The 13511-nt window shown below is 45.4% G+C and overlaps 1 long non-coding RNA gene across 3 annotated transcripts in view; it reads right to left on the bottom strand.

Moving 5' to 3' along the window:
• LOC106044709 (uncharacterized) overlaps positions 1-13511 on the bottom strand; it is a 385284-nt gene that overhangs the window by 157324 nt on the left and 214449 nt on the right. Inside the window, exon 9 of one of the 3 annotated variants that reach the window (XR_007162086.2) lies at positions 3249-6994. The exons of the other annotated variants lie outside the window; for them this stretch is intronic. This is a non-coding gene — a long non-coding RNA (uncharacterized lncRNA). Of the gene's footprint in view, positions 1-3248; positions 6995-13511 lie in introns of those variants that run through there. 3 annotated transcript variants of the gene reach the window in all.

Below are 13511 nucleotides of genomic sequence, written 5' to 3'. Positions count from 1 at the left end.
CTTTCAAGGGCTGACATTACCTAGTTCCCAGCGCAGCTACATGCTAGTTGCAGTGAAATGCAACAACCTGATGGGAATTTGAAAGCTGTCTTCTAACTGCTATCATTATCTCTAAAACCTCTCCACCAGCAATCCCCGAATATAGGTTTAAAGAAAAATCATTTTAATGGAGGTCCCAGTGCTATGTTTTCATATTGCGCCAAGTCAAGCTATTGATTAGCTTTACATTAATTCTAAAAGCACCGAGAGTTTGTCATGATATCTTTCCCTTTGATATCAGCGTCCATCAGCAATTGCATCAGTTTTGTGCTGAGCTGCCGAGCGAAGTTAAATGATGATGCACTTCCTCTCCCCGACTTCTGATTCCAGCTTGGTTCAGCAATCTCGACCAGCCACTTCCTGCCTCCCCTATCGCACCGTCTGGCACTTACTTCAGACAAGTCGATATGTTTAAATTATATCTGTACCACGCGTAATTAATCATAAAGCTTTCTGCTTTGTAATGCTATTTGAACTCCTGCTTGGTGTTTGCGCCGCCTCCTCGTTGGGTTGGAGCTCCTTGGGTTTCGGGATCGGAGCTGATTACTCGTGAAGCCGCTGCTCTCGGATGGTTCGGAACTCAGTCGTTGAACTCTGGTAGGCCAAGAGTAGGGGGAAGAGAAAACCCCTGGAAAACATACAGCTTTATAATCAACAACACGCAGCAGCGGTTTGCACAGAGCCAGCCTTGGGGTAGTTCTTCTGACATCAGGCAGAGCCTGTTGCCCTGTACGTAAGGGAAAAGCCCTCGGGGCGTTGCACTTGGGACCCACCTCGGAGTCACAGCTCTACCTCTATGGCCGCTGCTCTCTGGGGCAGGCAGTAATTTACAGCCCTCGCAGGCCAGCAGTGAATTGCTGCCCCCAGCCAGGCTCTGAGTTGAGCTCTCCAAGCAGCCACGGCAGATGTGGCGGGAGGGAAGTGCAGAGAGCAAGGAGGAGCGGTTTGCGTCCCCCCTTGGCCTCCCAGCCCTGTCCACTTCTAGAAAGGAGACAAGCAGACAGTAATTTTCTTCTTCCCAAGCTCAGGATGTGACGACAACGCAGCCCCCCGTCACCTGAACATGCACACGCTCGATCCTGGTGCCTTCCGTGTAGCTCACCAGATCCACCCCAATCTGCTGGGATCACCCCGCAGCTCGGGGTTACGGGGCAGCGAGCAGTGCCCTTCCCGTATCAGTCTCTCTCGTGGGCAGAAGACTTTTTTTCATGTCTAAAAGCCACCGTGCATCCTGCGGAGAGGGAAACCTCACCCAGAGCTCAGCCAGCTGCCGGGGTGGCTCTTTTCGGTGTTTTAGGAACAAAGAGGTGTAAGCCAGCACAAACGAGGCTTTCGTGTACTCCACCGCACAGGCGCCTTTAAAAGGTTTAAAATAAAACTAAAATAAAAGCAACAGCAAAACCTCTTTTTTCTTAAAGCATCCCAAGCAATTTTACAGAGATTAATTATCCTAACTTGTTTTTGCCTTTCCATACATTTCAGCTCTCCCACAGAAACTAATCCACTGGATTGCAAATTATGGCACAATTAGCATGAAATTAATTAGCATCTGACCTATCCCCTAGTTTTCCTCCAGCCGAGACAGCCAACTTTTAATACAAGCCTAAAGCAAGAACTGTAAGACTAACGCAGCAAATGGGACAAAGGACTTTTAAATTAAAGAGAGAGAGTTGCAAAAAAATGCAATTTACAGCCATAAGCATTTCCCTGACAACAACCCCAAAACTCCAGCCCTCGAACAAAGTGTAGAGAAATATTTTGCCTCCCCCTAGCATACACACAGAGTTCATCCTCCCATCTTTTAAAATACTCATGGCCTTTCAGCAGCGGTCTGTAGTTATCAATTAGCAATGCCGTTTAGTCCCGTCCTGCAAAGCTCCTTTTGCACGTAACCTCTCCTGATACCTGAAAGGATTTTTAAGTCCACCGTATATATGTAATCAGTCCCCAACTGTATCTTAGCCTTCACAGTTTCCTGCATCATTTATAGACCTCTGCAGTCTCTCTCTTTGGCACTGTACATATTTTCCACATTCCTTCAGGCTCCTGCCCGCTATCTAGTACTCAAATTTGTTTCTCTCCTTCCTCTTCAGAAGATTTCAGCCATCGTTACCCAAACACTCCTGTTATTCTTTTTCATAGTTGCTTCCATCACTGCCATCCCTGTCTCCCACACGGAGCCTGTGATTCACAGACGTCCCACAATATTTAACACTTTCGCTTACCCTGGGCAGAGTGGCACGTGGCAGCCCAGCAGGATCATCTCCTCCCATGGAAAGCGAGCTTTAAATCAGAAAACAAGACCTGCGCTCACAGAATTAGTCAAAGTGAGCCTTCCCTCTCGACTTGCCACGATCACAGGTTGGTGCTGCCTCTAGGAAATTTAACAGGCTCTCCCCTATCTTGAGAGGGGAAGAATCCCTCGTGCAAACCCCCCTACTGCCTGCGCGCTGGGGAGCAACGCCACAGGCACAGTTGCAATGGGAGGATTTGACAGCCTTGAAGGCAAACCATCCAGATGGCAGCCCCATCACAACTGCAAAACAAGCCACTTAGATAAGGTTTGCAGTAGGAACAACACTAAAATATGTGGGCTGCAGGGAAAACAAGATTTGAAAAATGGAAGGGTTCACAAGGGGCATCACCATACACCTCTTTGCAAAACCTGCGTATGCCCACATAGATTCAAGGCATACAGCACAGAGAGTACACCTTATCAGGAGATATCCTACGTTCAAGATCTAGATCTTGGCCAACAGAATTGCAATACTGTTAGCCTTTGAGAACACAACCTCAGACACCATGGAGAGGGAGAAAAAAAAGAAAGGAAAAAAGCATTCCATACAAACAATATATTTTCAAGATTAGGTTTTCATTTCACAAGTCTTCGGTTCACCTGGACATTTACTGTTGTTATGGTCTGACAACTCTAGCTTTATAGACTGCACTGACTGTTCTTTCTGTGGTTGCCAGTATTATTTTTTCATATTTTTTGGTTTGTTTTTCCCCAAACAGAAAAAGAGAGAGCCTTGCTTTTTTATGAGGTGGCAGCGACCAGAGCCCCAATCCACAGCCCTTCAAACCATTCTGAACTTCAGTTACCAGCCCTAAACCTCCCTGCTTGCTATTCTCTTCATTTTGGCAAAACAGAATCAAAACAATCTGTTTGTTCCCTTCCAAACTCAGACAGAAGAGGAGTCCATGGAAAATTGGAAAAGGAAAACAACACCAACAGTCACGGACTAATTCAACAGTGGAAGAAACCTGCCTGTTATCCACGTGCATTTTGGTCAGAAGTAGCAGGTGTGGAAGCACCATCCATCAGCTGTGCCCTGCACCTGCTGGGGTCGCCCTGTACGTGTGTAGATGTCACTTGCTATTCCAGACCAGGTACAAGAAGAGGGGAAATAGCGGGACCTGTTACAAAACAACACTGCCCCAAACAGGGATTGCAAATACACGTGTTGGCACAACACAGTGCACAAACGTCCTCACCTGTGCACATTTCCACAGCATTTGCCCAGTTTCCAGCAACAGCAGGCAATTTCACAGACTTCTTTTAGCAGGATGTCAAACTGACGAGCTAAAACAAGGTGTCCTTTAACTTCATTTCTCTTTTCATACCCCTAAATGCTTCTTTCAGAATGGAACAGTTTACAATAACCTGGCTCACACTAACCTTTCACCCCTCCAGAATCCACAGTATTAATTCTCATAATAAAAAACTATTTAAAATATTTTTTTAATCCTCTAAGAAAACCAATTTCATCCTTGAACGTTCCATTGATCTCCGGGAAATAAATAGGCAATAAGGAGAAGCATTGTTTATTTATTTGCTTGCCACTTAGAACTTAATCCTGGGATTCTAAAGGGATGATTATAAATTTCTCTAACAGTCCCTAGGGTATGTTTTGAATGTAGCCATCCAAGATAGGACTCTTGCACTCCAGGATGCCGATGCATTACAGCTTTAGGAAGATTGTAGCAAATAGCTCTCATTTATTATAAAGAGAAATGAGCAGTAATTCCAGGGCACACGCTAGATGAGATTGCACCACTATCTAGTCTGTGTGTAGTGCAGGGTGTATCTGGGATACATCTGGGAAGGTATCCAAAGCCTGCTTACGTACAGTATAGCCTCACTAAGAGTTTCAGGCAAAACCTTATTGGTAAAGCAGGCAGTTATATATAATTGCACGCATCAAGTCTGTTCGAACATCACCTCCTACTGCCACAGGCCACAAAACCTTCTCCCAGCTCCAAAAATAAAAAGTTTAATTTTTAAAGACTGAAAGGGATGAAGACCTCATCATATGTCCAGGAAAGCAGTGGTTAATCATTTTTGCAACTTAAAAAAGAAAAAAAAAATCCTCATTTCCTATTTTAGCAACTGTTTTTCCGGTAGAGAAAAAAAGCTATCCATTAATCACAAAGTTCTTCTTCCTTCAAAGTACATCAAGGATATCATTAGGTCATGGTGTTGGATAAACTAATTCTATTGAGCTTCTGTGGGTAGGTTTTTCACCTCTGATCATTCTCCTCATGTCCTTTTCTAAGCCCTTCCTGATCTGTCAGCACATCTTCAGCAAAACTAGACAGCAGGGGTCTGTAGCAAGTGAGTAAGCTCTTAGAGAAACATTTCTACTATTTTCCAACGAGTAGGAGAACGTAATCCAGTGTGGAGAAGTGAAAGAAATGGCCGTGCCACGATACAATCTTGCCTTAATGCTTTGGAGACTCCAGATCCCCAGTGCATGTCAACACGCAGCCTGAAGGAGGAGCTGGGCCAGAACGCTAGGTTGCACGCAGGCTAACGAAACGCTGCTGTCAGGACGTAGTGAGGATGAAGTCTGCTTTGTGTCACTGGAGAAAATTAGGCTGATATCTAACAGATGACATTTGCCAGCAGAAGCGATTGTTCGCATTGCGTTCGCCTCCTGGGAGATGTCACTAATCTGAGGAGCACGCGTGCCTACGCAGTCCGTGCAGGTACTGAGCGCAGCCTTGCTGTGGGTTGCCTCCAACCTGCCATGCGGGTCCTTCCAGAATACAAAGTCTCAGGATAACAGTCTTTTTCATTTAATTCCTGAAGCTCCTTCGCGCTCCTGTTAATTAAAGACTAATCACATTTCTTTCAGCCAGGTGCTGAACAAATTTCTCATTTGTCTTTGCTTCCCAAGATCACAAAAGTTCCGTTTTTATTGAAGCGGGCTTCTCTCAAGCAGAGATCATCGAGCCATGGGGCCGCAGCATTTTGCAGAGATGTTAAAAATGAGTGATTAACGGCACTCTTCCTCATGGCCGCTACACTTGGGCAGCTGGGACTGAAAGGCTGGTGCACTCGCTAAGCGGTTGTACCACCTAGCCCAAGCAGAGAAAAATTTTAAGAGAAGAGGTGAGTCAAAAGCAGGCAAAGCCACGATCATTTCTGCAGCAAAGCAAAGGAGCAAGGACTCTGGCCAGCAGGAGAAGACTGGGATGGAGACCACCTCCCTTCCGGCATCATGTTATCCCCGGACTCCTATTGCGTGTTTTGACATAGGTTCTCTGAGTTACAGACTATAGCTTCGTTGCATAAGGAGTCCTGTGAATGCAGGATGCCCTCTGTCCCAAAATACCTGTTTTACCCTGCTGCGAAGGCAAAATGCAGTCAAGTTGTCTGCACTACCATTAGGATTTCACTCTTTTGATAGGGAGGCTCTGCACTGCAAATGCAGCCCTGGTAACCTAATGCTCACCATGTAAACAGGTTGATATTATCGCTTCTGGTTTAATTTGGGGGAAATGAAGAACAGAAAGGTCAGTGACTTGCCCCAAATCACACTGGAAACTGATAGCATAACTGGGAACTGAACCCTCGTCTGCAGAGACCTGCCTGGCGTCGTTACTCTGTGTTCCAAATTGCCCAAACTGAGAATTCAGCCACTGATATCTGACTGCTCGGAGGAACGCAAGGGCTCAGTTTCCCCCAGTTCGTTTACAAACAGGAATTTGGAGCATAAATGCCTTTTCATAGGTAAACAGAGACTCAGTGAACTCTTAGAATCACAAGGTATGGAGTGGGAAACTCTTGTCCCTTCTAGGTCTTACGTCAGGTCAGACACAAAGCGCTTAGCCAGGCAGATCATGCACACAACAACTACTTGAAGCCTAAGAGAAAACCCTCCAAGGGCCCATCCTGCTTCTTGAAGAGCCAACACACAGAGGAGTTCCCTGCAATGCCTTTCGTGATCCCTATTGTTCACAGGGTACTGAAGTAATGAATAGCCTTTATTTTTCCAAGTTTCAGTCACAGAACGCACATGCTAGCATTAAAAGGAAAACAAAAGTGTAGAAATGCCAAGATACTATGTAACACACAGCCCTTCATCACTTGCATTGATGCACAGTGTTACAAATTTTATCTAATCAACTGACATTTTAAGTAGTGGAGAATTTAACAAGAATAACAATGTGGTGACAATTTAGTCTTTCTTCCCCCTCCATAAAAACACTGTCTTCTGTTTGGTCTAGATTCAGGTCAAGACATTTCACTAATTTGCTAGTCATTAAAAAGATATTTTTATACCCAGCCTGTAATATTATACTCTTCAGTGATTATGATAGTTCCCAACAGAATTCCAGACTTGAAAATGAAGGCTGGGAAGCTGAGCTGCAATTATGATACTTTAAATAATTCCACAAAAGTAGAACCACTGTTAAATAATTTATAGTCTTTGATCTTGTCAAAGATCTACTGAAATCTTCACATCACTCAAGCTAAATATTTTCAAACAGAAATGGGATAGGTTACTTCCCTCCACCCGCTTCTGCCACCACAGGAGCCGAGGAAAATGAAGGTGCCAGGGGCCATATCCTCGGTTACTTTGGTGCAAGTTCCTTCAGAGCGACCTGCAGGAAAATTTTCCCTCTGGGGCTGCAGCACCCTCAGAAATAAGACTTTCGCAGCAGCATCCTGAAAGGTTAAAAGAGCAGTGGTTATTTTCAACATGGTCATTGTCTGATGAGACATCATCCCCAGTATTTCAGAAAAGAGCAGAAAACGTTGGTTTTCAAGGCCGTGCCATGCATGGTTGTAGGCAAGTGGGGAAAAGCGAGGCCCCCCACGGGACACTGGCCCTGGTGGAGCAGGGAGGCCTCGTGCAGGAGGCCTGGCCACGCTGCCCGACCTCACGAGGTGCCACAGGAACTCGAGAGGCACCGACCGTGGCCAGGAGCTTCTTCAGGCAAAGGTCAGCTACAAAGAAGGCTGGTAACCCATGTGAAAAGGCAGGTAAGCTGCACGGTTGGAAATGAAACAGGAAAACAATGACTGTAATTTGTGGTCTAATCAGATATGACCCACCTGCTGGTCAGGGGTAAGGACTGCTCACAGTTACTACCAAAACCTACTCTCTAGTGAAAATCGTGCTTCCCAGCTAAAAATGCCTTGCAAAGTCAGATTCGGAAGCTTTGGTGTAAATTAGAGGCTCAGGCACGGGATCAAGCCATGCTGTGTGAAGAAGTTACCTCTCATTAGCTGAGCCACAGCAGTGGTACAAGACAAGACGACACAGCTTCAGTGCCTCGCACAGGAGGCCAAACTAAAGGCAGCAGCATCATGTTGCTGCCCAGGAAGCCTACATGAATGCATATGTACAATTACAACGGCTCCGCTGACTGATAACTTGTTAAATTGACATAACTCTCGTGTCAGGGTCCTAAGACTAATGAAACATGTAAAGTATGGCAGAAGTAAACAGCAGCTTTCCAGGAAATCCTTAATTTGCATTCTAATTAAAGCAATGTGGGGCAGAAGTCATAAATAAAGGATTCAATCACATCTCACTGTGTAATAGGCAGACTGGTTTTACACACCTGATCTGACAGCCAAGTACTAATGTGGGGTTATGGAAGATGCCAGACCCAAACAAGCTATTCACGTCTGCAAGTGACAGAGAGACACATCGCCAAAAAAGGTTTTCATGATGTAATTTGTCTTTTAAAAACTTTTCTTCCCCGGGAATAAATCACATCTCCTTTAGGATACGAAGAAAATTTGATCTGGAGGAGTCCTTGCAGGTGTGGCAGGCAGAATTTGAACACTAGACCTTCAGACTTTTTTCTACTGGAGACGAGGAGAGCAGTTCTCACCCCCCAGGTGCCCTGGCAAGGGTTCACATCCTGATTTTCCAGCAGTTTGCAGGACCCTTCACACAATAGCCACCACTGCCAAGGAACCTTGTGCATGCTGCCTGACCCTTAGACGAGATGTACCTAGGCTAGAAGAGGAACCAATTTGCCCCCAAAGGGCACAGCACATTCAACTGAGATGCCAAACAGGACCAAACAATTTGGAAGAGCTCAGTAGTGCATGAGGGTACATGAACGACACTGAAATGCTTGAGCATCAGGTCTGAAGCTTGCTATTGTGTTTGTCACTCCTACCACCCAGAGCATATAGCCTGCAGCAGGCTTCCCCTGCACGCATCAGGCAGATTTTGGGGACTGACTCCTGGTTTGCACGCACCTGCTGCATCACGATTATCGCATCAGCCATTCATTCCCTCCCAGGGACCACATTACGCAGTTAATGCCGACGGGTAGGCTCCAAACACAACGGGGCAGCAGAAAAGGAGGCTGGTTGCATTTATTCACAATAAATTCATCTATATAAAACCATTCAGAAATTTAATTTTGATGTCTTTTCTGTGTGGGATAGTACATATGCTTTATGTTATTTCGGGAACACTTTGGTAAGCCCTCTGTTATATTTATTAAATGTAATCAAGTCAAGAAAAGAACAAGCAATTAAGTTGCTTGCTTTCTAATTAAAAATAAACATAATTATTTAAAATATCCTGCTTTTCCCCTTGCTGAAAGTACAGTAGAAAAACTATACTATATAAGTGACAAAACATTATTGCAAACCAAGCTGATCTAATGAAAGTGGAGAGTAAACATAGGTACCAGAACAAAAGTAAAGCCCATCATGGCTTTTAACCACTTCACCACACTTGCTTCACGTTTCCTCTCTAACCTACCACAAGCAGCAAATCTTTCCATGATCCTCTCAGCTCTTTCATTTTTGTGAAACATACTTCTTTAGTGGATATTTGTTTTTTGCAACCATAGCAATAAAATATATTATTGGCAGCAGTCTTGGGATTATAAATAGGTATCAGTCTTTGTTTAAATTCAGTAAGCCAGGACAAAATCACTGAGGTTTCCACACACATGACTTTCATTAGTAGCGATGTACAACTAAAATACATCAGCCTCATGCACTTTATTGTTCTTATTTTTTTGTTGTTGTTCCTTCATGTATTTAGAAGGCTTGAAAATTTTGGGGGTGTTTAGGAAAGGTCCCAGGCGAAAAGCCCCGATGACTCTGGAACAGGCAAAGCCACTCACATAGGATGGGAACTACCAATCTGTTTGGAAAAACAAAAGCGTTTGGTTTCGAGGTTTTTGCTCATTTCTATATTGTTGAATTGTCTAAGATGTGTTACTTTGGTAAATATTCATTTAACTCCAAGTGCTAATCAACACTGTGAGGGAAGCAAGCCTATTCTGAACATTTAACACACCTCTGCAGACAGCTGCATCCAGCAGACAGCAACTGGCTGCCCAGGTGCCTGCTGTCCCTCACAAGGATACTAGAGGCCAGAGCTGACATTCCTCGTATTTTAAAGTCAGATGTGCAGGGCTGAAAATACCTGTGAAAAACAAGTGCAAGCTCTTCTTTGGGTCAAACACATCAAGGATTTTCCCTAGCATTTGTATAAACCATCTTTACACAATACTCAGAGGTTTTCTTTAAGGCTTGGAAGCACGCTGCATTAAGAACAAAGACAGTAAAACAACCCAGAACAGATATGATAAATGGAGAAGGTCCCCAACATCTCCCTTCTGTGATTTGAGGAGATAACTGTAGCTTAGAATAAGCTGGCAGCCGCAGCAGTTTAGGCTGGGGACGGGGTTTAGCCGAGCCCTGTGCCGCCCTGCTGCGAGCGATGCTGTGCCTCGTCTGCGGGGAAGGGCAGGCGGAGGGCGGCCCGCTGCTCCTCCGCAGCGGGACACAGCAGCAGCCTGGTCTGGGACATGCAGAAAATCATCCCGATTACTTTTAAATAATGCCCTCCCGGGGTTTGCCTGAGAGTACACAGACAATGCGAGGATGTGCTCAGCGCTGGCTCTAGCAGCCGCAGCTGGCGGCTGCGTCCAGCCGTGGCAACACTTTGTAGCGGAGGCCAGGCCTGCGACTGCTTACAACGAGCCCTGGGGCGATCCGTGTGGGCTGTCTGTCCCCTGTGGCCACCATGGACAGACAAACCACCGCTGGGGTTAGCAGACCGCAAAGGGTTAACCGGCCCCGGTCAGCTCAGGCACAGGCCGGGGGCATATTCCGGATGAGCAGAGGAGCACACAGCGTTCGTAAGAGGGGAGCGAACATGATTTGCTGTTTGGGAGCCATTTCGTGCCACCCTCAGACAAATCTCTTGTAGAAGCCAGCAGGACGCTCCTCTGGTTACGGGCTGCAGCGGGATTTGGCTTCGGCTCTGAAGAAAAGGGATTCATAGGGGAAGCTTCTGGTAGCAGCATGTACACAAGGGAAGTTGGGCACAGCAGCATTTTTCTTTCAAAATCTCCCTGCTCCTGAAAGGCCACCCATGGGACGCAGCCATCTCTGGTGTAGCTATTGTTTTCGGTGGATGCGTGCCACGTATTAACAGCCGGGGTGGAGCAGGGGGAGCTCCCAGGCCTCGCACAGAGAAGACGAAGACTGCCCTCTGCCTTTCTGTCTTCAGAGGCCACTCGTAGCTCAAACGAGGTGAAAAGCAGAGGCTGGCAAGGGCACAAGATTTCAGCTCCAGCCTTACAGTCCTAAAACAGGCTCCGACAGCACCCCAGCTAATTCCTGCAGCCAGCGCATCAGCAAGGAAGGAGCTTTTGTGGAAGAGCTTCTTCATTATGGTCAGGATGCACAGAGCATGAAGTGAAAGGAGGCGTCTGGAGCAGCTGAGGAAGGCCTGCAGCTGAGGACGGAGGCAGAGCAGAGCTCGCTCCCCTTGCTCGGCACAGCAGCCGTGGCAGGACCAGCTCCAGCTCCCCCTCCTTGGAAAGGGGAGAGATCTCTTCCGAGTCCCCAGGGCTCAAGAGCCCTGCTTCTCAGAGGGTTTTAAGCAGGACGGCTCATTTTCTTCACATCCTTCCACTTTCATTTCCCCCTTGGCTTTCTTTTAGGGCGAGGTGAGTATTCCCACGGAAGCAGGCTGAGATTTACTGGCAGCAGAGTTACTGAACGCATAAGGCTTCAGAGAAGCGCTGTGTTTCTTACAAATAGAAAACATACACGCGGGTTATAAATCAAGGGCCCAGCTACAGGAGGCTCGTCCCTGGAAAGGTGTCAGGGCACATGCGTTTGGACGGCTGCTGCCCTCAGGCTGCCTGAAGCAAGTTTTGACCCAGGATATTAATACAGCTTATTGGATACAGAGCTAACCAGGCTGGAGCTCAGAGGTCTGCTTATATTACACGAGCGTGGGCCTTTGGGAGATTAACACCTAGAGAAAATGCATCTGTATTTGTTTGGGGGGTGAGGCTACAATCTGAATTCTTACGTTATCACACGAACTAGACAAGATAGATAATCAATGCCCCGTGATAACTAGTCCTGAGGAAGTGATCTAGTTTTGTTCTGCAGGATCATTATTCAGCATATAATTCTTTCTGTGTTCATTTATATTTAAAGTCAGATCAGGCATTTATTTTCCTGAGACTTTTATGAATTCATACCTATATTTTCATCTCTCATCATAAAGCAAAACTGCCTGGATTATGTCAGTTCTGAGCTTTTTTTGCAGCAACATAAAAATATATTATATTATTGCAAAACACTATGTCACAGAAATCATATAGATGTCAGGCTAAAAGGAATCTTAAGAGGGCATCCAGTCTATCTTCCTACCCAGAAGCGGTATCCAGTTTACTTCCAGCCATGACAGATGCCTGTCAAACTTATCAAAACCTTCGGAGGAGAGTCCATGGCATCCCTGGGTAACCTGTTCCAGTGCTTAACCATCTTATACAGACAGACATTTTTAAACAACCAAGAGCCTTGTTTTGCTACCAGCAGAGCCAACCTCCGAATCTATTTTCACATCTTTAATCCACACCGCAGGTAAGTCCAACCCTTTGAAAACGTCGGCATCTGAAAGTAAATCCACGGATACTCTGCACCTTTAGATAGTAAATTAAATACAGAGCCATGATGACTATCAGGGTAGATAGCAGCCAGCAGAGATCAGGGTCAGCAGCACTGTTGAGAGGTAGGCGGGTGACACTTCTCATTATGCCTGAGCAAGAAAGAACACCGATCTGTAAAAGTGCAGTACGGTATTTCCTATCGTACACTCAATGGACATCCTGAGTGATAGATTTGCCTCCTTTTTCTAACAGCATCTGCCTACTAGAAGACTTATGCCTTCCCTCAGACATCCTTTCTAGATAAACACGCACAAATCTTTCAATCTTTCAGCACAGAATATATTTTCTAAATCTCGAACAACTGGGGCTGTTTTTCTGGAAGATAGCCAATTTTTCTGCATCACTTTTCTGAAGTCCAAAACCAGACCCGAAAATCCAGCTTCTGACTTCTTGGCACTGAACAGAGACGTCTTGCACACACCACTCCTGCTCACACACTGCACGCTTAGAGTTGCTCTTTTAATGCCATTATTGCATTTTTTTTTTATTCGTGTTCTACTCGCCAGGATCTACAACTCCATTTTCTCTCCTGCTGCCATCTCTCAGCATATTTACAGATTATTGTATGCATGCTACCTTGCAGATTAATAATCTGAGTGCCATCGTGCTGGTAATGTTTTTTCGCCAACGTCTCATGTTATTTCTTACTTTTAATCCTGTCTTCTAAAGAACTTCTGTAGCCTCTCAGCCTCGCACCATCCTTACATTTTTCAGTAATAAAAATATCAACTAGAACTAGACCCACAGTTAACCTCACTCTGAAAGCAAAAGGAAATTATCATTTTTGCAGGGTGCTTAGCAAAGGACCACTAACTATTTTCTCAGTGCAGGATTTTAAAGAGTTTGGCCATCCCCTGTTACTCAGGCCAAATTTTTGCAGTTTCCATCCGAGCCACAGTGTCAAAAGCTTGGCTTAAGTCAAGATGCATCACATTCACCACTTTCTCCTTATCCACACTAAGCCACTTTCCCTGTGAAGAAAGAAAATTAGATTGGCTTAACATGATTTGTTCTTGACAAATGTGTGTTGACTCTTTTTTATCACCTTATTATCTGGATGGTGCTTACACACGGATTGCTTAATAATTTGTTCTAGTATCTTTCCAAATATCAAGGTTAGACTGACTCGGGTGTAATTCCCAAGACCCTCCCCTTCCCCCTCTTTAAAGGATAGATGCTACAATCTGTTCACAATCTAGTGCAGAAAAAGAAGCGTGCCTTGA

This window comes from Anser cygnoides, chromosome 3 (assembly GCF_040182565.1).
Source record: "Anser cygnoides isolate HZ-2024a breed goose chromosome 3, Taihu_goose_T2T_genome, whole genome shotgun sequence".
NCBI lineage: Eukaryota > Metazoa > Chordata > Aves > Anseriformes > Anatidae > Anser > Anser cygnoides.
The sequence above is the reverse complement of the archived record's forward strand: the minus strand, read 5'-3'. Positions and strand labels throughout refer to the sequence as shown.